The sequence below is a fragment of the Halichoerus grypus genome, chromosome 13, assembly GCF_964656455.1.
Source record: "Halichoerus grypus chromosome 13, mHalGry1.hap1.1, whole genome shotgun sequence".
Taxonomy (NCBI): Eukaryota; Metazoa; Chordata; class Mammalia; order Carnivora; family Phocidae; genus Halichoerus; species Halichoerus grypus.
In genome coordinates, this window is record NC_135724.1 from 90,497,550 (window position 1) to 90,518,387 (window position 20,838).

The 20,838-nt window shown below is 48.1% G+C and overlaps 1 long non-coding RNA gene and 1 other non-coding gene across 3 annotated transcripts; one reads left to right on the forward strand and one right to left on the reverse strand.

Moving 5' to 3' along the window:
- Positions 1–1,197: 1,197 nt before the first annotated feature.
- Positions 1,198–19,303, reverse strand: LOC118528473 (uncharacterized). 2 transcript variants are annotated; one of them, XR_013443208.1, is made up of 4 exons: positions 19,069–19,303; positions 4,623–4,669; positions 3,689–3,799; positions 1,198–1,360 (listed from the first exon to the last, which is right to left on the reverse strand). It is a non-coding gene; the product is annotated as an uncharacterized LOC118528473 (long non-coding RNA). The 2 variants fall into 2 exon arrangements; XR_004913685.2 differs by lacking the exon at positions 19,069–19,303 and adding an exon at positions 5,329–5,654.
- LOC118528584 (U6atac minor spliceosomal RNA) lies at positions 14,876–15,004 on the forward strand. Its single transcript, XR_004913733.2, has one exon. It is a non-coding gene; the product is annotated as a U6atac minor spliceosomal RNA (small nuclear RNA).
- Positions 19,304–20,838: the final 1,535 nt, after the last annotated feature.

Consider the following 20,838-nt stretch of genomic DNA (forward strand, 5'->3'; position numbering starts at 1 on the left):
GCGTGCAACTCTTGATCTCCGGGTTGTGAGCTCAAGCCTCACGTTGTGTGTAGGGATTGTTTAAAAAATAAATAAAATCTTAAAATAAAATAAAAAACTAAAGAAAGGGGCGCCTGGGTGGCTCAGATGGTTAAGCGTCTGCCTTCGGCTCAGGTTATGATTCCGGGGTCCTGGGATCGAGCCCCGCATCGGGCTCCCAGGGAGCCTGCTTCTCCCTCTGCCTCACTCTCTTTCTCTGTCTCTTATGAATAAATAAATAAAATCTTAAAAAAAAAAAACTAAAGAAGGAATCCAGAAAATAATTATTCTTACTGAAAATAATTGTTGTTTAAAGTGAGTGTGTTGGGGTGCCTGGGTGGCTCAGTCAGTTAAGCGTCTGCCTTCGGCTCAGGTCATGATCTCGGGGTCCTGGGATCGAGCCCCACATGGGGCTCCCTGCTCAGCGGGGAGCCTGCTTCTGCCTCCGCCTCTGCCCCTCCCCCCCCACTCATGCTCTCTCGCTCAGACAAATAGACTCTTCTAAAAAATAAAATAAAATAGTGTGTTAAAAAATGATCCACTCAAGGGTCAATTGCTGACAGGATTATTGTGACAATGAAATTCAACATTAAATTCCGTGTGTAATAGACACCATGGGCCACCTTCCCAAAACTCATTCTCTCCCACCCCCTTCTCTACCGATGGCAAAGTGCCCACCTTCCTCCAAGAGGCCACAAGATGCTCCAAAAGGAGGACCCTGTGCCCTCCTCAGGAAGGGACGCTGAAGATGCTAAGCCAGTCTTGGTAATACCATTCGCCTCACTCTGATTGGCTTGGCGGGGCAGGGTGGATACGTGACCAAATTCTGGCCAATAAGACAAGGGGGTGGTGTGCCGGGGGACTTCAGAGAAAAATGGTCTCAAAAGGGCTCGGGGAGGAGATGTTTCCTGCACCTCTTCCTTCTCGATGTTATCCCATCTGGATGAGATGTCTGGGTGGGAGGCAGCCATCCTGCTCTGTAGAAAATGCTGGAGAAGGGGGATGGGAAGAACCTGGGTCCTCAGTATGGCTATCCTCGACCACTGAAACTGAGAACCCCAAAGCTGCCCCATCGCAGGACTTCCCCAGCGTGGGAGTAATAAATGTCTTCATGGTTAAACTGTTTGGGTTGGTGCTTTCTAGTACTTTCAGCCAAAAACATCTCAATGAATACAGATATGAAACCCTCTGGCCAGCGACCAGCAGCACAATCAACAGCTTTATTGATTGATTCGTTCAGGGAATGTTGACCGAGTGTCTTCCATGTGTCAGGACAGTCCTGGGCACTGGAGATCACGAGAGCAGTCCATTCTCTCGTAGAGGTGCATTCCAGCGGGTGGGGCTAGGCACAAAAGCAAGTCCATAAGTGAGCAAACAAAATAATTCCAGATAATGCTAACTGCTGAGAAAGAAACAAAATGGAGCAGTTGGATAGAGAGAGTGACGGTAGGGCTTCTCTGAGAAGGTGGTATTTGAGCAAAGCACTGAATGAAGAAGAGCCAGCCATGTGAGGACCTGGGGAAGGCATTCCAGGCAGAGGGCACAGCAAGTGCAAAGGCCCTGAGGTGAGAGCGAACTTTGTGCGGTCAAGGAACTAAAATGCGGAGGTGAGGGTGGCATGGTTATGACAGCAGCTTTTGGGGAAGTATCTGGAAGGGCACAAAAGGCTCACAGTCCAAATTTCTCTTCTCCCTTCTTCTCTCCCTCCCTCCTCTCTCTCTCACTCTTTCTCTCCCTCAGGGCTTTTGTTCCCAGGTCTAAAGTGTATGAGCGCTGGTTTGTTGAAATCTGGGCTGAGTTTTCAGGCTCCTCTTTTTAACTCAAGAGAACCACTTAACCTCTCACCATGTGTGGGCCCGACACCACACTGGCTTTTCAAATGAAAGCCAAGTTTTTGTGCTCCAGCCTGAGTAAGCAGCTCATTTGCAGCAAGTCCCTGTCTGTTTTGCTGTTTGTCCGGCTGGAGTACCCTTTTCTGTCCCGCCCAGAAAACTGCAGCTCCTGTCGGGGGCCCCTCCTCAGCAGTACCCATCTCCTCCGCCTGGGGCCCACTGAGGCATGGGGACGCGGTCCACAGCATCAGGGCAAGAAGATGGCCACGGTGCAGCCGGCCAGGAGCGTGCCAACGTCGGGACAAAGGATCCTTGAGGATAGATAGAGAGAGGCACTTGCCTGTTTTAAAAATTCACTCAACTGTAGAACAGCAAAGTTGCCTTTGCTTTTCTGAGCTGGGAGTTATTCTGGCCACCAGACTGAGGCATGTGGTGGAGGTGGCTGGAACCTAGGCAGAAGCAGCTTCCAAAAAACAGTATCTGGCAAGCAATGGATGTGGACACCACTCTAGACACAGTGGCCAACAGCTGAGGTGGCTTGTTGCCAGAGACAGGGTGGTGCCAAGGGGGACCCCCGGACACTCACAGGGTTGTTGGTTTAAGCATGTCTCCTGTGGCCATGGGGGTGCATCAGCCACAGCCTCATACAGGTTAGAGACCCGTAGGGACAAATGTATTACTCTCACACCACTGAGTCTATACTAACACTTAGGAGAAATGCTCTCAGGGAAAGGAATCTGCTCCGGTGAGGGTGTATTACCGAGGTCGCAGAGGGGCCCTTTTTCAAAGCAAACAGGATCGAGTTACTTCCTGTCTAAACCCTGCACCGGCTTCCCATTGCACAGCCATAAAGCCACAAGGCCCTGGGCCACCTCCCCTCCCCTACTTCTTCCCCCCTTTCCCTCCCTGAGCTGCAGCCATCCTAGCCTCTTGTGGATCTTCTGATGTGCTCAGCTTGTGCCCACCGCAGGACCTTGGCACGTGCTGTGCTCACTGCTTTCAGCTGCCCCTCCCCCTCCGGCAGCTCCCTCGAGGTCCAGCTCCAATGTCACCTCCGCCGAGAGGCCTCCCCTGGCCATCGCATCTAGAGAAACACTCCTCATCACGTTGTCCTGTTTTATTTCCATGACTCCCTGGTTATTGTCTAGCCTGATTGTTTCTGTCTGTCTCCTCCACTGGTATGAAAGCAGCACGAGGACAAAGACCTTACCTTTAATCACAGTAGGGCCCACAGCACGCGAGGGGCATGAGGGCTTGTAGAATGAATGAATGAATAGAGGACCTGGTCCCACTGGGGGAAGTCAGGGAAGGCTTCCTGAGTTGCCATCTGATGGACAAGGAGGAACCGGGCTATTCACCTAAAATCTGGCTGACCACCAGGATCCTGGGGGCTATACCGCATGCCGAGCTCAGGCCCCAACCTCGGAGATTGGTGTGGGTCCAGCACAGCGCTTGGTGCCGTTTCTGCCTCCCCGTGCGACCCCCCGTGCGACCTTCGCGCACAGCGAGGGCGGAGAGCCGCTCAGCTCGGGCCATGGGCCCAGCACCTGGGAAAGTGACAGAAATGCAAGTTCTTGGTTCGGATCCCAGACCCACTGAATCAGGTGAGGTCCAGGGATCTGTGTTTTCACATGCCTTCCAGAGGATTCTGATATTAACTCAAGATAAGCCGTGGGAGGAGGGAGCCCAGACAGCCAAATGCTGTGACCCATGCCTGCAATGGGAGGGGGGACCTCCCACGCTGCCCTTTTCTCTAGCTCCCTCTCCCTGAGACAGGCCCCAGGCTGTGTCCCATGCCGCCCTTTCCTTGAAGAGGCTGAGATCCGGGGCGGCCTCACCTGATCTTGTGCTCCACGTTGGCTCTCGTGCTCCTACCCAGACTGGAGTTAGTGCGATTGCCGGGCTCCGTGGGAGAAGGGCTCTTCTCTGCGTGCTCCTCTGGCCCAGTTCTGCTCCACCGGCAAGGGAGAAAGGTTGTCAGGGCAGAAGGTGTTTATTTCAGCAACGTGTCTGTGGGCCCCAAGTTCCTGAAACACGATCCTCAGAAACCTGCTCCCGAGGACCCGGACACCTGAGCCACCTGGGCACTGTGCAATTTGTCGTGCAGGTAACAGCCACATGGGGCGGTGGGGGGGGTGTCTTTCCCTTGTCCCTCTACTTCCACTCCCCTTCCCCATCGAATCTGTTCTCTTGTTCTGATAGTTCTTGAATTCTTTCACTTCTCTCCACCTGGAGTGGTTTCAGAATTGTGTCCCCCTAAAAAGATACGTTCAAGTCCTACCCTCAGGACCCGCAAGGGTGACGTTACTTGGGAATCGGGTCTTTGCCAATGTGATCGTGCTCAGGTGAGGTCATACTGCACAAGGGTGGGCCCTAAATCCACAGCGAATGTCCTTGTAAGAAGAGAGGACACAGAGACACGCCAGCGGAAGCCGGCCACACGAAGAGGGAGGCAGAGCTGGGAGTGATGTGTCTGCAAGCCAAGGACACGGGCGCCACCCAGGCTGGAAGGGCGAGGAGGACTCCTTCCCTACAGGCTTCCGAGGGAGCACCCCTGTCCACACCTTGGTTTCCCACTTCTGGCCTCCAGAGCTGAGGGAGAGTAATTTCTGTTGTGAAACATCATCTCTAGCTGGGTGGCCAGATGCCCCCTGAAACGCCAGGGTCTCCAGTGCTAACAGAGGAAGGGGGGTGCATGGTAACTGGGGGTAACTTGAACTCTCCCCGCCCTCTCCCCTTACGCTGCACCTTCCGCACTGGCTGCTATCTCACCAGTTTTGTTTTCTTCCTGTTTCCACATCTCACGTTCCCTGGAATTTCTAAAAAATAAAGAACTGAAATCAGAGTTTTGCCCAGCACAGAGCTGACAATAGGAACAGAGTTCTTATTTAAGTAAAACAAAACAGGAACTCTTATCTTCCTGCAGAACAACAACTGCTCAGACACTGTTGGGAGCTAACACTTTCTCCTTTAAGAAAGCACCTTTCCAGGGGCGCCTGACTTCGGCTCAGGTCATGATCTTGCCTTGTGGGGCTCCCCACTCAGTGGGGAGTCTGCTTCTACCTCTCCCTCTGCCCCCGACCCTGCTCTAGCTCTCTCTCTTTCAAATAAATAAATAAAATCTTAAAAAGAACGAAATCACCTTTCAAGTCAAGACACAAGCTACATAAACCCTGTGAAGAAAGGTCGGGGTGGGAGAGGCCCCCCGGAAAGTGAGAGGCTGGCAGATCCTTCCAAATCACCCACTGCCACTCCCTCAGGTCATAAATGGGGATCACAAAGTCCCCAGGGCCCTGCCACAGCCAAGATTCGCTTTGCAGTTCATTTTGTATAAAGACAAACTCTGCACAATTTCTATGGAAACTGTACATCTAAAAGCCTCAGAGAAAATCTTTGGAAAGCTGCACAGGAACCTGGTAATAGAAGTGGCCTCCGAGGGGTGGAGGTGGGGGGGCAGTCAAAGCAGAGCAAGACTTACTTTTTGCCAAAACCCTTTCATACTCGTGTGGCTTAAAACATATCTGTGAATTCTTTGACAGTTCTCCATAAAAGTGAAGCCTATTATGTATCAAAGGACACAGTCGACAGAGTGAAAAGGCAACCTACAGAATGGAAGAAAATATTTGCAAGTCAGATATCTGATAAGGGGTTAATATCTAGAATATACAAAAAACTCCTACAGCTCAACAACAACAAAATCAAATAACCCAATTACAAAAATGAACTGTTGGGACTTCATCAAGATAAAAAGCTTCTGCACAGCAAAGGAAACAGTCGACAAAACCAAAAGACAGCCAAGAGAATGGGAGAAGATATTTGCAAATGTCTTATCCGATAAAGGGCTAGTATCCAAAATCTATAAAGAACTTATCAAACTCAACACCCAAAGAACAAATAATCCAGTCAAGAAATGGGCAGAAGACATGAACAGACATTTCTGCAAAGAAGACATCCAAATGGCCAACAGACACATGAAAAAAATGCTCAACATCACAGGGTACCAGGGAAATACAAATCAAAACCACAATGAGATAGCACCTCACACCAGTCAGAATGGCTAAAATTACCAAGTCAGGAAACGACAGATGTTGGTGAGGATGCAGAGAAAGGGGAACCCTCCTACACTGTTGGTGGGAATGCAAGCTGGGGCAGCCACTCTGGAAAACAGTATGGAGATTCCTCAAAAAATTGAAAATAGAGCTGCTTGACAACCCAGCAATTGCACTACTGGGTATTTACCCCAAAGATACAAATGTAGTGATCCAAAGGGGCACCTGCACCCCAATGTTTATAGCAGCAATGTCCACAATAGCCAAATTATGGAAAGAGCCCAGACGTCCAGCAACAGATGAATAGATAAAGAAGATGTGGTATATATACACAATGGAATACTATTCAGCCATCAAAAAAATGAAATCTTGCCATTTGCAACGACATGGATGGAACTAGAGGTAATTATGCTAAGCAAAATAAGTCAATCAGAGAGACAATTATCATATGATCTCACTCCTATGTGGAATTCAAGAAATAAAACAGAGGATCATAGGGGAAGAGAGGAAAAAAATAAGACAAAATCAGAAAGGGAGACAAACCATAAGAGGCTCTTAATCATAGGAAACAAACTGAGGGAAAAAAGAAGGAAACAAACTGAGGGTTGCAGGAGGGGTGAGGGCTGGGGTGATGGGTTCAATTGGTGATGGGCATTAAGGAGGGTACTGATGTAATGAGCACTGGGTATTACATAAGACTGATGAATCACTGACCTCTACCTCTGAAACCAGTAATACATTATATGTCAATGAATTGAATTTAAATTAAAAAATAAATAAACAAATAACCCAATTAAAAAATGAACAAAGGGCTTGAGTAGAAATTTCTCCAAAAATGATATACAAATGGCCAAGAAACATATGAAAAGATTCTCAGCATCACTAATTATCAGTGAAATGCAAATCAGTGACATATCACCTCACACCCATTAGGATGGCTACTATCCAAAAAACAGTCAATAACAAGTATGGGCAAGGATGTGAAGACATTGGAACCTTTGTGCCCTGTTGGTGGGAATGTAAAATGGCACTGTCATGATGGAAAACAGTATGGCGGCTCCTCAAAAAACTAGATATGGAATTACCATACGATCCAGCAATCCCACTTCTGAGTATACACCCAAAAGAATTCAAAGCAGGATCTCAAAGAGATATTCACACACTCATGTTCACAGCAACATTATTCACAATGGCCAAGTGGTGGAAGCAACCCAAATGTCCATCAATGGATGAATGGATAAACAAAATGTGGTCTATCCATACAATGGGATGTTATTCAGCCTTAAAAATTAGGAATGAAATTCTGTCACATGCTACAACATGGATGAACCTTGTGAACATGCTAAGTGAAATAAGCTAGTCAGTCACAAAAGTCGAATACAGATTCCAGTTACATGAGGGACCTAGAGTGGTCAGATTTAGAGACAGTCAGATGGCAGTTGCCAGGGTCTGGAGCGGGGCAGGGAACAGAGAGTGAGTGTTTGATGAGCTTCAGTTTTGCAAGATGAAAAAGTTCTAGGGTGCCTGGGTGGCTCAGTTGGTTAAGCGACTGCCTTCGGCTCAGGTCATGATCCTGGAGTCCCGGGATCGAGTCCCACATTGGGCTCCCTGCTCAGCAGGGAGTCTGCTTCTCCCTCTGACCCTCCTCCCTCTCATGCTCTCTGTCTCTCATTCTCTCTCTCACAAATAAATAAAATCTTAAAAAAAAAAAGAAAAAGTTCTAGAGCTCTGAGCCCAGCAATGTGTATATATTTCACACCACTGAACTACACACTTAAAAATGGTCAAGATGGTGCATTTTACGTTATGTGTTTTTTATCACGGTTTAAAAAAAAATGGCAAAAACCCAAACAAAAAGGTGCACGTTAATTCTCTTCCCTCTGCATGTGGGCTGTTCTCATGCTGCTGCCTCCCCTCCCAGGGTCAGAGCTGGCTGGACCAGCACCCTGTCCACATTCCAGCCCTCCGGCCCAAGGGAAGATGGGGAGAGGCTGGAGGACAACCGGGTGCCTTTTCAATAACATGACCTCGAAGTTGCACCTTCTAGTTATACTCGCTTCTGATGCACACGATGTGGCCGATGGGGCGGAGCTGAAGCCGTGTCCACCTGACTCTCCCTGGTGCTCGCTCTTGCAGCCCAGACCACGTGACGATGCTGTGTGTGTGTTCTAGCAACAACCCCCAAGTGAGTGAGGAAGCCTCTCGATTCCCCTGACCATTTCTGACCCAAGCACCGACAGAGCTGTGCCCGGAACCGCCTTGCTGAGCCCAGTCACCCCCAGAGCCAGGGAGACATAATCTTTATACTTTGTGGTTTTCCGCCACCGAGTCTGGAATAGTTTATGAAGCAGCGGTAGGTAACTAAACAATCCTGTTGAATTCTTTTAATCGTCTGTATATATTGGGTAGGCTTTTCATACCTAATAAGTATAATTAAAAGATCATCTTTTAGAAATATAATTTAAAAGATAATTAAAGCCCGACTGCAGCTTTTGAAGCCTAAAGGTTTGCCCAAAAGCTAAAAAAAATTTCTAGATCAGTTTTTCGCCCACGTATCCCAAGGAAGTACTTTCAGATTCTTTTTTCCTGATTGTGGAATATCCTGAAAGTCTAGAGAATAATATCATGAACACCATGTGCCCAGCATCCAGCTCGAACAAATCTTAATAGCATGACATATTTCTTTCTGCTTGGTTTTTGAAAAGACTTAAAACAATTTTAATGAGGGTTAAAAAAATAATAATAACATAAAATTTGCCATCTTTTCTCCAGAACTTCTGCATCTTGCAAAAGTAAAACTCTGTGATGGTAAACAACATCCCGCCAGCTTCCTCCCTCCTGCAGCCCCTGGGAACCAGGATGCTACTTTCTGTTTCAGTGAATTTGACTACTTTAGATACTTTGTATAAGTGGAATCATACAGTATCTGGCTTTGGGGGGACTGGCTTCTTTCTTTCTTTTTAACTGAGGTGAAAGAACAGTAACCTTCTACTGGAAACAATGCAGTGGCAATTCAGTCTATCCGCGATGCCGTGCAGCTCCCCTCTCTGTCAAGTTCCAAAACATTTTCATCACCCCAAAACAAAACCCCAGACCCACTAACATTACTGGCCGTTCCTCCCCCCACCCAGCCCCTGGCAACCACCAATGTACTTCCCGTCTCTCTAGATTGACTGATTCTGGATATTTCATATCCATGGGATCATGCAACATGTGGTCTTTATGTCTCTGCTGGTTTTTAAGAAATGCAATTCTGGGGCGCCTGGCTGGCTCAGTCGGTGGAGCGTGTGACTCTTGATCTTGGGGTTGTAAGTTCGAGCCCCAAATAGGGTGTAGAGATTACTTAAAAATATGATCTTCAGGGCGCCTGGGTGGCTCAGTCGGTGAAACATCTGCCTTCGGCTCAGGTCATGATCCTGGGGTCCTGGGATCGAGTTGCGCATCGGGCTCCCTGCTCAAAGAGGAGTCTGCTTCTCCCTCTGCCCTTCACCCTGCTCGTGCTCTCTCTTTCTCTCAAATAAATGAATAAAATGTTAAAAAAAAAAAAAGGAAATAGCAAAACGTGTTAAGTAAAGAAATAAAACAGAGTGGTGGGGTCAGGCATGACCCGATGGCCACTTTTGGTTGGGAGGCCAGGGAAGGCCTCTCGGACAGTTAACCTACACCTGGAATGACAAAAGGAGTCTGCCACTCAAAGACAGGGAAAAGCATTCCTGGCAGAGGGAATAGGATGTGCTATCCTTGGGAGGTTTGAACTAATTCAATATGTTAAAGAACACGGCAATTTGATAAATATAGTGAGGAAACAAAATCAAGTCATGTACAAGAGAGTGAGGGGCGGGAGAAGCCCTGGAGATCTCTCTGAAGAAATGACTTGGATATAAGCCCTGAAAGCTTGGCGAGAGGGAGGTGGGAGGTGAGGTTGGAAGGACCAGCAAGGGCCAGATCTTATAGAGCCTTAGCGGCCGCGTGAGAAAACTGAGTTTTATTTTTGCCTGTGCTGGGAGGAAGCCAGTGGAGGGGTTTAAGCAGCGAAGGGCCAGGAATCAGGTGTACGTTTTAAAGGAATCCGGTGGAGAGTGGAGGGGTTTCAGAAATGACCTGAAAAGGCTTTTATGTTGAGAAGATTTGCTCATCGAAATCAAAAATAAAAGGGGGGGACGTCTGGTGGTTATCAGCTCCAACACAGGGTCACCATCCAACCCAGCAGTGTCTCCCCTAGACATACACTCCCGAGGACTGAAGGCAGGTGCTCAAACGGATGCTTACATGGGCATCTCATCACAGCACTGTTCACAAGAACAAAAATACACATAACATGAAATTCACCATTTTAGGGGCATCTGGGCAGCTCAGTGGGGTAAGCGTCTGCCTTTGGCTCAGGTCATGATCTCAGGTCCCTGCTCAGCAGGGAGTCTGCTTCTCCCTCTCCCTCCCTCCCCCCAACGCTCGTGCACTCTCTCTCTCTCTCTCTCAAATAAATAAATAAAATCTTTTTAAAAATTCATCACTTTAAACCATTGGAGAAACAACTCATATGTCCATCAACAGATGCATGGATACATAGAATGTGGTCCATCCACACGATGGAATATGATTCAGGCACAAAGAGGAAGAAGCAGGACACACGCAGCTAGGTGGTGGACGAACCCTGAAGGCAGGATGCCGAGTGAGGGGAGCCAGACCCCGGAGGCCACGGGGTGACGTGAAATGTCTGGAACAGGTGCGTCCGCAGGGACAGAAAGCACAGACTGGCGCTGCCAGGAGCTGGGGGAGGGACAGTAGGGGTGACCGCTTAGCTGGTACGAAGTTTCCTTTTGGAGTGATGAAATGTCCTGGAGCCAGGTAGAGGGGACGCTTGCACAATGTCGCGAACGTACAAATCGCCACTGAATTGTGCGTCCTAAAATCCTTAAAACGGTGCATTTTATGTTATGTGACCGTCAGCACAGTTTGAAGAAGGGAAGGATGCCACGCTGGTGAGGGACGCTAATGACGGGGCGGCTGTGCGCGTGGGGAGGGCAAGGCGTGTATGGGAACCCTCCGTACCCCCCTCCCCTCAGTTTTGCTGTGAACCTGAAACTGCTCTAAAAAATAAGGTCTATTAAACAAGATTGTAAAGGAGGACGAGAAGGAAATGCCAGGAGGGAGGAAGAGAGGGAGAGAGCGAGCGAGGGAGACAGGCCTTGCTCACACCCTTTCTGGGGAGTCCAGCCGCTTCCTTGCGCCCCCTTGTGGCTGCTGGGGCTGCTGCGAGCGTCTTGGGGACAGTCCTGTGCATGCACTGCAAACACGCAATAGGGCTTTTGGTCATGGACTCTCTGCTGGGGAATGTCACACAGTTTAGCCAAGTCGATGGTCCTGTGTAACTGTGGCTGCATAAATCTTGGGTCCCAAGAGCCAATCACTCAATCAGTCCCTAAGGATGAGGACCAGGTGACAGCCCTTTACTTGCTCAGGTAAGTGAACAGGCTGTAACCCATAACCAAGTCTCCAACGAGAAACATCACACATTTTTTAAAAACTGACAGCCAGGCACCCTCACAGTTTGTCATAGCTGTGGGCATCCCGAATCCGATTTTGCCTCTCCCTCCCTCCCCATCCACCATAGCTAATAATTAGCACACAGTTCAACACCTAATAACAGGGTGAGGCAATCAGTATAAACATCCGACGCCCTCCTGAAGGACAAAGTCCCCAACTGATACACAAAGGGCTTCAAGAGATGTTTTTCACCCTGAAAGTGGATTTTGTCGGGTGGAATACTGAACGAGGTCCTTCTTATGTTGGGGGAAACTTAAAATAATGCTTAAGTTAAAACTGCTCTAAGATCCCATGATTCGCCGGGCCAAGATCAGAGTTTGAGAAGCCCCATGCTGGCTTGGTTGTGGGGAACCAGGCCTTGTTGGCAGAAGTGTAAACTTGTACAACCTCTTTGGAGGGGGATCTGGCAAAGCCTGTCTAAATTCAAAATGCATGTGCCCTTTGACCCAGCAGTTCCCTTGAGAAGTTTGTCTTTCAAATATGCATGCACGTGTGGGCAAAGGGCTCTGTGTTAGAATAGCCTTTGTCACACTGATTGCATAGAAGCAAAATATTGGAAGGCACGTGAATGCCCAACGGTAGGGGGTTGCTTAACTAAATTATGGCCCATCTACACCAGCAGAACTTTCTGTGATGATGGAACTCGTCTCTGTCTGCACTGCCCAGGATGTGAGCCCCAACAAATCTTTCTACTGAGCACTTGAAATGTGGCTAGTACAATTGAGGAACTAATTCTGTTAGATTTAAACTAATTTAGATGTAATAGCCATGTGTGATTAGTGGCTATGATATTAGGGGCAAACCTACACAACAGAATTTTTTTTTTTTTAAGATTTTATTTATTTATTCGTTAGAGAGAGAGAGCGTGGGTGAGAGAGAGTGAGCGAGAGTACAAGCAGGGGGAGCTGCAGGCAGAGGGAGAAGCAGGCTCCCTGCTGAGCAAGGAGCCCGATGCAGGACTCGATCCCAGGACCCTGGGATCATGACCTGAGCCGAAGGCAGACGCTTAACCGACTGAGCCACCCAGGCGTCCCTACACAATGGAATATTTTGCAGCTGGGAACAAGAAAGGAGGATCTGTATGTACTGATTTAAAAAAAAAAAAAGTACTTCTGGGACACCTGGCTGGCTCAGTAGGTGGAGCGTCTGACTCTTGATCTTGGGGTTGTGGGTTTGAGCCCCATGTTGGGGGTAGAGATTATTTAAAAAAATAAAATCTTTTTGGGATGCCTGGGTGGCTCAATTGTTAAGCGTCTGCCTTCGGCTCAGGTCATGATCCCAGGGTCCTGGGATCAAGCCCCACATCAGGCTCCCTGCTCAGCGGGAGGCCTGCTTCTCCCTCTCCCACTCCCCCCTGCTTGTGTTCCCTCTCTCGCTGTGTCTCTCTCTGTCAAATAAATAAGTAAAATCTTTAAAAAAATAAAAAAATAAAATAAAATCTTTTTTTAAAAAAAGTATTTTCAAAACTATATTCTTACACAAAAAAAGCAAGGTAGAAAGAGTATGTATGGTATGCTTCACTTAAGTAGTCTCCCAGATGCATAGACCATCTAGAAGGATACAGAGGAAACGTAACTATGAGAAAACAGAACTGATAAGGTCTGAATATTTGTGTCCCCCTCGCCCAAATTCATATGGTGAAATCCTAATCCCTGGGATGCCTGGGTGGCTCAGTCAATTAAGTGTCGGCTCAGGTCAAGATCTCAGGATCCTGGGATCGAGCCCCACATCGGGCTCCCTGCTCAGCAGGAGCTTCTCCCTCTGCCACACCTTGATCTTGGACTTTCAGCCTGCAGAGCTGTGAGGTTCAAGGGGATAGGGACATCCTAGATCTTCATCCTACAGTACGGTGGCCCCTAGCCACGTGTTTCTCCTGAGCACAGCGGGGGGAAGCGGGGGGGGGGGGAAGGGGGGGAGTATGACCACTGCAACTGAGGAATCCATTTTCTGTCATTTTAATTTAACTTTAAGTAACCACGTGTGGCCATCGTTTTAGACTCAAGTTACAAACCTGGGACCACTTGGTGGTCTTTCATTTTTCCACACCACGGAGTGACTCCCAAGAAGTCCCTGAAGCTGTTTGTTCTGCTGCCCTTAAATGTGCCCCCGGACAAACTCTTCCCGAGCCCTTGGCTCACCGGAGCGGCTCAACCACCCAGCCCAGAAGAAGGTAAAACGCTGCTTCTCAGAATCGGAGCCTGATTCAGAAGCTTTGGGTCCTGAGCTGCGAATGCTGTGGCCAGAGCGGTGAAGCTAAGGGAAACCCCCCCACACACACACACCGTGTTCATGGTGCTTCAATGGGGGCTCTGCGAGCTCGGTGGTGAAGGGCATTGTGCTGGAGCCAGACTGCCTGGTGACCTCACGTTCCACATCAGTAAAATCTGGGAGATGACCAAGCCTTAATCACGGTGTAGTTAAGAAATGTCAAATTAAAGTGAGTGCTGGGTACGTGTCAGCTGTTCATTTTCACTGTTTCACCAACAGTGCCCTCAACACAACCAGTCAGAAAATTAATACTGACACACGCTACGAAGGATGCAGAAGTGGGTCGCCGCCGGCGGTGGGCAGGGAAGGGAGGCCTGAAAGAGCAGGAGGGCCCTGATGAGAGATGTCAGGGGAGACCAAGCAGAGGAGGCTGCAAAGGGCCTGAGGCAGAAGAAAACCTTGAGGCCACAGGACCGCGGGGCGAGCCAAGGCCAAGGGCTGGGATGGTGCTCTAAGTGGGACGTGTGGTCCTTGGACAGTTTTAAGGGGGGCGGGCTTCTGGTTTTCAACATCTAACTGGGTCTGGCAAACCAGCACGAGGAAAGACTCAGTCACCTTCCAGGGGTCCCTGAGCTCACCCCCTTCCTCATGCCCTTCACACCCCACATGCTTTCCCCTTCTGGTTGTTGCATTTGCCCTAAGAGAGAGTTGGAAATGAAGAATGAGGGCCATGGGCTCAAGCCATCATCCTTCTGGAAATCTGTGCGCCCCACACAGGTGGGAGGAGAGTGGCTTGTCCAGGGCCCCAGAGGGAGCAGAGGGACCAGCTAGGGGATTAAGAGGAGGGAAATCGGTGGCTTGGACCAAGGTGCTGGCAGGGCTGCCGGAGTCCGCCTATGTTTTGGAGGCTGAGCGATGGTAGGTGCTGATGGACGCCGCTGGAGGTTCGAGAAGAGGAAGGTAAACTCTTCAGCCTGAACACAAGGACATGGTGGAGATGTGAACTGGGCCAGAAAGACTAAGGGAGGGGTGGGTGGAGAAGGGAGTGCAAATCCCAGACAATAAATCTGTTCTACTTTGTATTGTATTTTTCAAAATGGTGCACATCCATGAGGAAACAATCCGATGAATCCAGAATCCGGCGGGCCTGCTTCTCCAAAGTCAATGTCACTATTTAGGAAGTAAAATAAGGCAGAGCATTGTCCTGGACTGAGAGAGGAAGGAGTGTTGAGTGAAGGGAGAGAAGGTTTGCACTCCCCTCGGCAACAAAGGGAGAGACCCCCTGGCCTGACAACACGCCTACAGAGGTGGCTTAAGCCACGGTCACCTAACTATGGTTCTCCAAAGTCATATCGCTGAGGTACACTGGTAGGGAAGTCGGTGCCATGTCTGCCCCGGCCCCCAAGATCAGCCCCCGTCCAATAAAAGTTGCTGACGACATGGCCAACGCAACAGACGATGGATGGAGGGGTCTGAGGGTGATGGTGTCACTGAGCATCCAGAACCGGACAGGCCCACACTGAGGTGGTACCTTCTGCCTCCACCCGGGTCATCAAAATCCTTAAGGACATCCAAGAGACAGAAAGAAGCAGAAAAACATTAGGCGCAGTGGAAGTATCCCCGTTGGTGAGATTGTCAACATTGCCCGACAGATGCACCACTAATGTTTGGCCAGAGAACTCTCTGGAGCCATTGCGAGACCCTAGGGACTGGCCCAGCCTGTGGGCTGCAGTGTTGACGGCCACCACCGCCATGGTGTCAGGGGAATGTCCAGCTACTTAAGAACTGGAAAGGAGGGGCGCCTGGGTGGCTCAGTCGTTAAGCGTCTGCCTTCGGCTCAGGTCATTGTCTCGGGGTCCTGGGATTGAGCCCCACATCAGGGTCCATGCTCAATGGGGAGTCTGCTTGAGATGCTCTCCCTCTGCCCCTCCCCCCTCACACTTGCTCTCAAATAAATGAATAAATCTTAAAAAAAAAAAAAAAGAACTAGAAAGGAAAATGTTTCAGTAAAGTATCATTTGACAACCAGAGAGAGAGAGAGAGAGAGAGGGAGTGGTAGGGAGGAAGGGAGAAGAGGGGGAGGGAGCGGGAGGGGGAGAGATGCAGCATAAATCTTTATTGGATCCTGGTTCAAAAAATAAATCGGCTATACAGACATTCTTGGGACGATTAGGAAAATCTGAATGTAGACTGGATCATAGATAAAATTACGGTTATTCATTGTACTGGATGATAATGGCATCGTGGTTGTGTAAGAGGATGCCCTTCTTAGGAAAGACTAGAAGAATCACTCTTTAGGGATCAAAATATGATGTTTGCAATTTGCTTTCAAATGATTGAGCTAGATAGATAAAGCAAATACAGCAAAATGTAAATTATTGAATCCAGGGGGAGGGTTCATTATACTATTTATTGTATTATTCTTTCTTCCTTTGCTCATTTTGATTTTTTTTTTAAGGTGGTAACATAGCGAGCATCGAGTAGTGCCTCATGATTGGTCCAATCCAGGGGTTCTCAACGGTGGGAGAGGGGCTTGGGACTTTGGGAATCCGGTGACATTCTTGGTTGTCACAACTGGAGGCTGCTGGCATCTAGTAAATAGAGGCCAGGGATGCTGCTGAACACCCTACAGTGCTCGGGACGGCCACACACCACAGAATTACCAAGGCCAAAGGTCCATAGTACTGAGTTTAAGAAACCCCGGTCTACTACCAGTCTGGCCTGTTCTGATCAATGAGATCTGAGGGTAGGTCCTTGAAGACATTTATTTTCTTCATAAAAGATGCGGATATGGGGGCACCTGGGTGGCTCAGTCGGTGAAGCGTCTGATTTTGGCTCAGGTCATGATCCCAGGGTCCTGGGATCGAGTCCTGCATCGGGCTCCCTGCTCAGCGGGGACCCTGCTTCTCCCTCTGCCCTCCCCCCACTCATGATCTCTCTCTCTCTCTCTCAAATAAATAAATAAATCTTAAAAAGAAAAAAAAAAGATGCAGATATGGCCGAGTTCATTCCTCCCCCTTCCTGTTCTGAGTACAGATGGGATATCTGGAGCTGTGGCCAAAGGAGGCTCACAGAATCCCAGGGCAGGCCCTTGCTGCCCACATCCAGACTTCTTGTTGAGTGACAAAATCAACACCCCTTTGTTTAATCCTCTGCGATTTGTTCTTTCTGTTTCCTGTAGCCAAAAACACTCCTCGCTTCACGCACTGCTGTTGAGTCTGATTCTGATTCTAGCGGGCAGACCAACAAGATTTCAGCAATCTCGGCTCTGGTTAGAGCCCCCCCACGCTTCTCTTCTGCACAGTAAATAGTTAAGTGCTTCCACGGGAGCCAGTGGAGGGGCCGAATGGCTTAAATAGGGAAACAAGGACTCCCCAAGTCCTGACCTGACCCTGCTATGAGACAGAAACAAATTCCTCCCAGGCTTGGAGGTGGGGCTGGACCCTAGTCACTCACTGCTGTCAGGTATTACTATTTATTTTGTATTCTTTTGTTTTATTATTTTAATTTTTAAATTTTTCTTTATTTTGTACTTTTGTTTTTAAAGATTTTATTTATTTATTTGACAGAGAGTGAGAGAGAGCACAAGCAGGGGGAGCGGCAGAGGGAGAAGCAGGCTTCCCGCTGAGCAGGGAGCCCGATGTGGGGCTCGATCCCAGGACCCTGGGATCATGACCCGAGCCGAAGGCAGACGCTTAACGACTGAGCCACCCAGGCGCCCTTTATTTTGTATTCTTAAAAGCATCCTTTATTAATTATTCATTGAAGGCCTTTGATCATAAAACTGCACCACTTTACTAATTGTTCAGATCTATGCAGCTTTGTCTCAAGGCAGTGATATTTGGCTCTGTCTGCTAGTTCAATGCCTCACACAAGAACCTGGTTCTTTTTTTTTTTTTTAAGATTTTATTTATTTATTTGAGAGAGAGCATGAGTGAGAGGGGCAGAGGGAGAGGGAGAAACAGACTCCCCGCTGAGCAGGGAGCCCTATGTGGGGCTCAATCCAAGGACCCCAGGATCATGACCTGAGCCGAAGGCAGACGCTTAACGACTGAGCCACCCAGGTGCCCCAAGAACCTGGTTCTTTTTTTTTTTTAAAGATTTTATTCATTTATCTGACAGAGAGAGATACAGCGAGAGAGGGAACACAAGCAGGGGGGAGTGGGAGAGGGAGAAGCAGGCTTCCCGCCAAGCAGGGAGCCCGATGCGGGGCTCGATCCCAGGACCCCGGGATCATGACCTGAGCCGAAGGCAGACGCCCAACGACTGAGCCACCCAGGCGCCCCAAGAACCTGGTTCTTAATCCAGTTTTCTTTTCAAGAAAATTAGGAGACCCTGTAGGGGTCATTTAAGCACTTCTAGAGCTGTCTTGTTTTGGGAAGTACTAATGAAGAGCCCATGAAAGACTACATCTCGTCCCTAATGACTCTGTCAGTGTCCTAGGGATACAGCAGGGCCTGAAGTGATCCGCCCAGTAATTACTTTTTCTCCCTTCAGCCTAAACTTAACATGTGGATGCCATAAATGATTTATTCCAAAACTTTCAGGATTCTCTTGTGGCAGGGAAATACTTGGTGGAAAAAAGTCTAATCTGTTTTTAAATGTGTTTTTTTAAAGATTTTATTTATTTATTTGACAGAGAGAGACACAGCGAGAGAGGGAACACAAGCCGGGGGAGTGGGAGAGGGAGAAGCAGGCTCCCCGCTGAGCAAGGAGCCTGATGCCGGGCTCGATCCCAGGACCCTGGGATCATGACCTGCGCCGAAGGCAGACGCTCAACTGACTGAGCCACCCAGGTGTCCCCCAATTTTTTTTTTTAAAGATTTTATTTATTTATTTGAGAGAGAGAGAATGAGAGAGAGAGAGAGCGCACATGAGAGGGGGGAGGGTCAGAGGGAGAAGCAGACTCCCTGCCAAGCAGGGAGCCCGACGCGGGACTCGATCCATGGACTCCAGGATCATGACCTGAGCCGAAGGCAGTTGCTTAACCAACTGAGCCACCCAGGCGCCCCCAAATATTTTTTTAATAAAAGAAAAACAAGAACAGGACCTCTTAAGAACTGTGTAGGCCCTAGACATTTTTACTTTGGACAGCACAACCAAATATTAAACATTTCATATCGTAGCTTACATTAAAAGGTACCCACATTTGGGGCACCCAGCTGGCTCAGTCAGTGGAGTGTGCGACTCCTGATCTCAGGGTTGTAAGTTCGAGCCCCACCCTGGGTGTAGAGATTACTTAAAAAATAAAATCTTAAATAAATAAATAAAAATTTTAAAAATAAAAAAATAAAAGGTACCCACATTAGATACAATTCCCTACATCAGAGTTGAGGTGGATGTCAGTTTGTATGTTGTATAGATACTAAAATTTTCAAATTCAAGTTTGTAATTTTCATATGTTGGATACAACGTACTTTTTTTCAGTCTCAAGCATTTTAGTAGGCCTTTGAAAACCCCAGCAACTGGGCCTGTAGAATCTCAGTGGCAATATGGCCCTGGAAAGAAAGAAAAATGAATTCTGATGACATTCTACATGAAACACATCAAGTAAAAATCATTAGGTATCAAACAAGATTTTTTTAAACAGAAGCAATGACTGCTGGGAATTTGTAATGTCTCTGCAAAAGAAAATGCTAAAGACCAAGACGATAGGAAATTGCTTGCATTGATTTGAACAAGGCCAAATAAGAATCGATCAGGGACTCGATGAGGGGATGGTATCTACCTCCAAGATGATTCCAGTGGTCCCCCACCTCCCGGGATCCATGCCCTGTGTCGTCCCCTCCCACAGTGGGCAGGGTGGCCTGTGTCACCAATAGGGTATTGTAGAAATGTAAGGGTGTGACTTCCAAGGCTAGATCATAAAAGACACGGCATCCTCCACGGTGTGTTTGCTTGAGTGACTCACTCTGGGGGCAGCCAGCGGCCATGTTGGGAGGTCGCTGACGCAGCCCTATTAAAAGGTACCAACATCAGCATCATCTTGCCAGTCTGTGAGTGCCCCATCTCAGCAGTACCTCCTCCAGCCACAGCCAAGCCTTCAGGTAGGACTGCAACATCATGAGAGACCCAAGAACCACCAGCTACACATCACTCGAATTCCTGACCCACAGAATCTTGCATGACTAAGCTGCCACATTTGGGGGGTCATCTGCTCGACAGCGTTAGGTAACTAATACATCAGGTACTTAGGGTAACTAATCGGTGAACACAGGAGGCGTCAGAATTGTGGCTGGTTGCCTACCCAGCAGCCAGTCCTAACTTATCCTTCCTCCTTATGGAACCTCAATGTCCACTTGAGTTAGGGATGGCAATCTCACCCCCAGGAGAAGATCCCAGCTACACTTGGTCAATCATTGGCCACCCCATTCCCTTTGCTAGCAAATGACTTAAGAACATGCATTTGTGCATCGATGTCCACAATAGCCAAACTAGGGAAAGAGCCCAGATGTCCATCGACAGATGAATGGATAAAGAAGATGTGGTGTATATATATACAATGGAATATTAGGCAGCCATCAAAAAATGACACCTTGCCATTTGCAACAATGTGGATGGAACTAGAGGGTATTATGCTGAGCGAAATAAGTCAATCAGAGAAAGATAATTACCGTATGATCTCACTGATATGTGGAATTTGAGAAACAAGACAGAGGATCATAGGGGAAGGGAGGGAAAAATGAAACAAGACGAAACCAGAGAGGGAGACAAACCATAAGAGACTCAATCTCAGGAAACAAACTGAGGGTTGCTGGAGTGCGGGGTGGGAAGGGAGGGATGAGGTGGCTGGGTGATGGACACTGGGGAGGGTATGTGCTATGGTGAGCGCTGTGAATTGTGTAAGACTGATGAATCACAGACCTGTACCCCTGAAACAAATAATACATTATATGTTAATTAAAAAAAAAAAAAGAACAGGCATTTGCTTGATGTCTGGAAACACAGGAATGCTGTTATTTTAAATTTTTCAATATTTTTCTGATTTTTCATTTGGAGCAAACAACTCTTGTTTTGAGAAAACACTTCTGTGAGTGTTTCGACCCAAAGGGAAAGCCAAACTTCTATTCTGGATGAAGTTTGAAGAGCAAGAATCTAATTTTCCTGTGAATTAATGTCAGCTTTGTCTTCAGGTAGGTGGGACTGCATCTTCAACGTGTGTGGACATTAGATGGTGTCATTGGAGT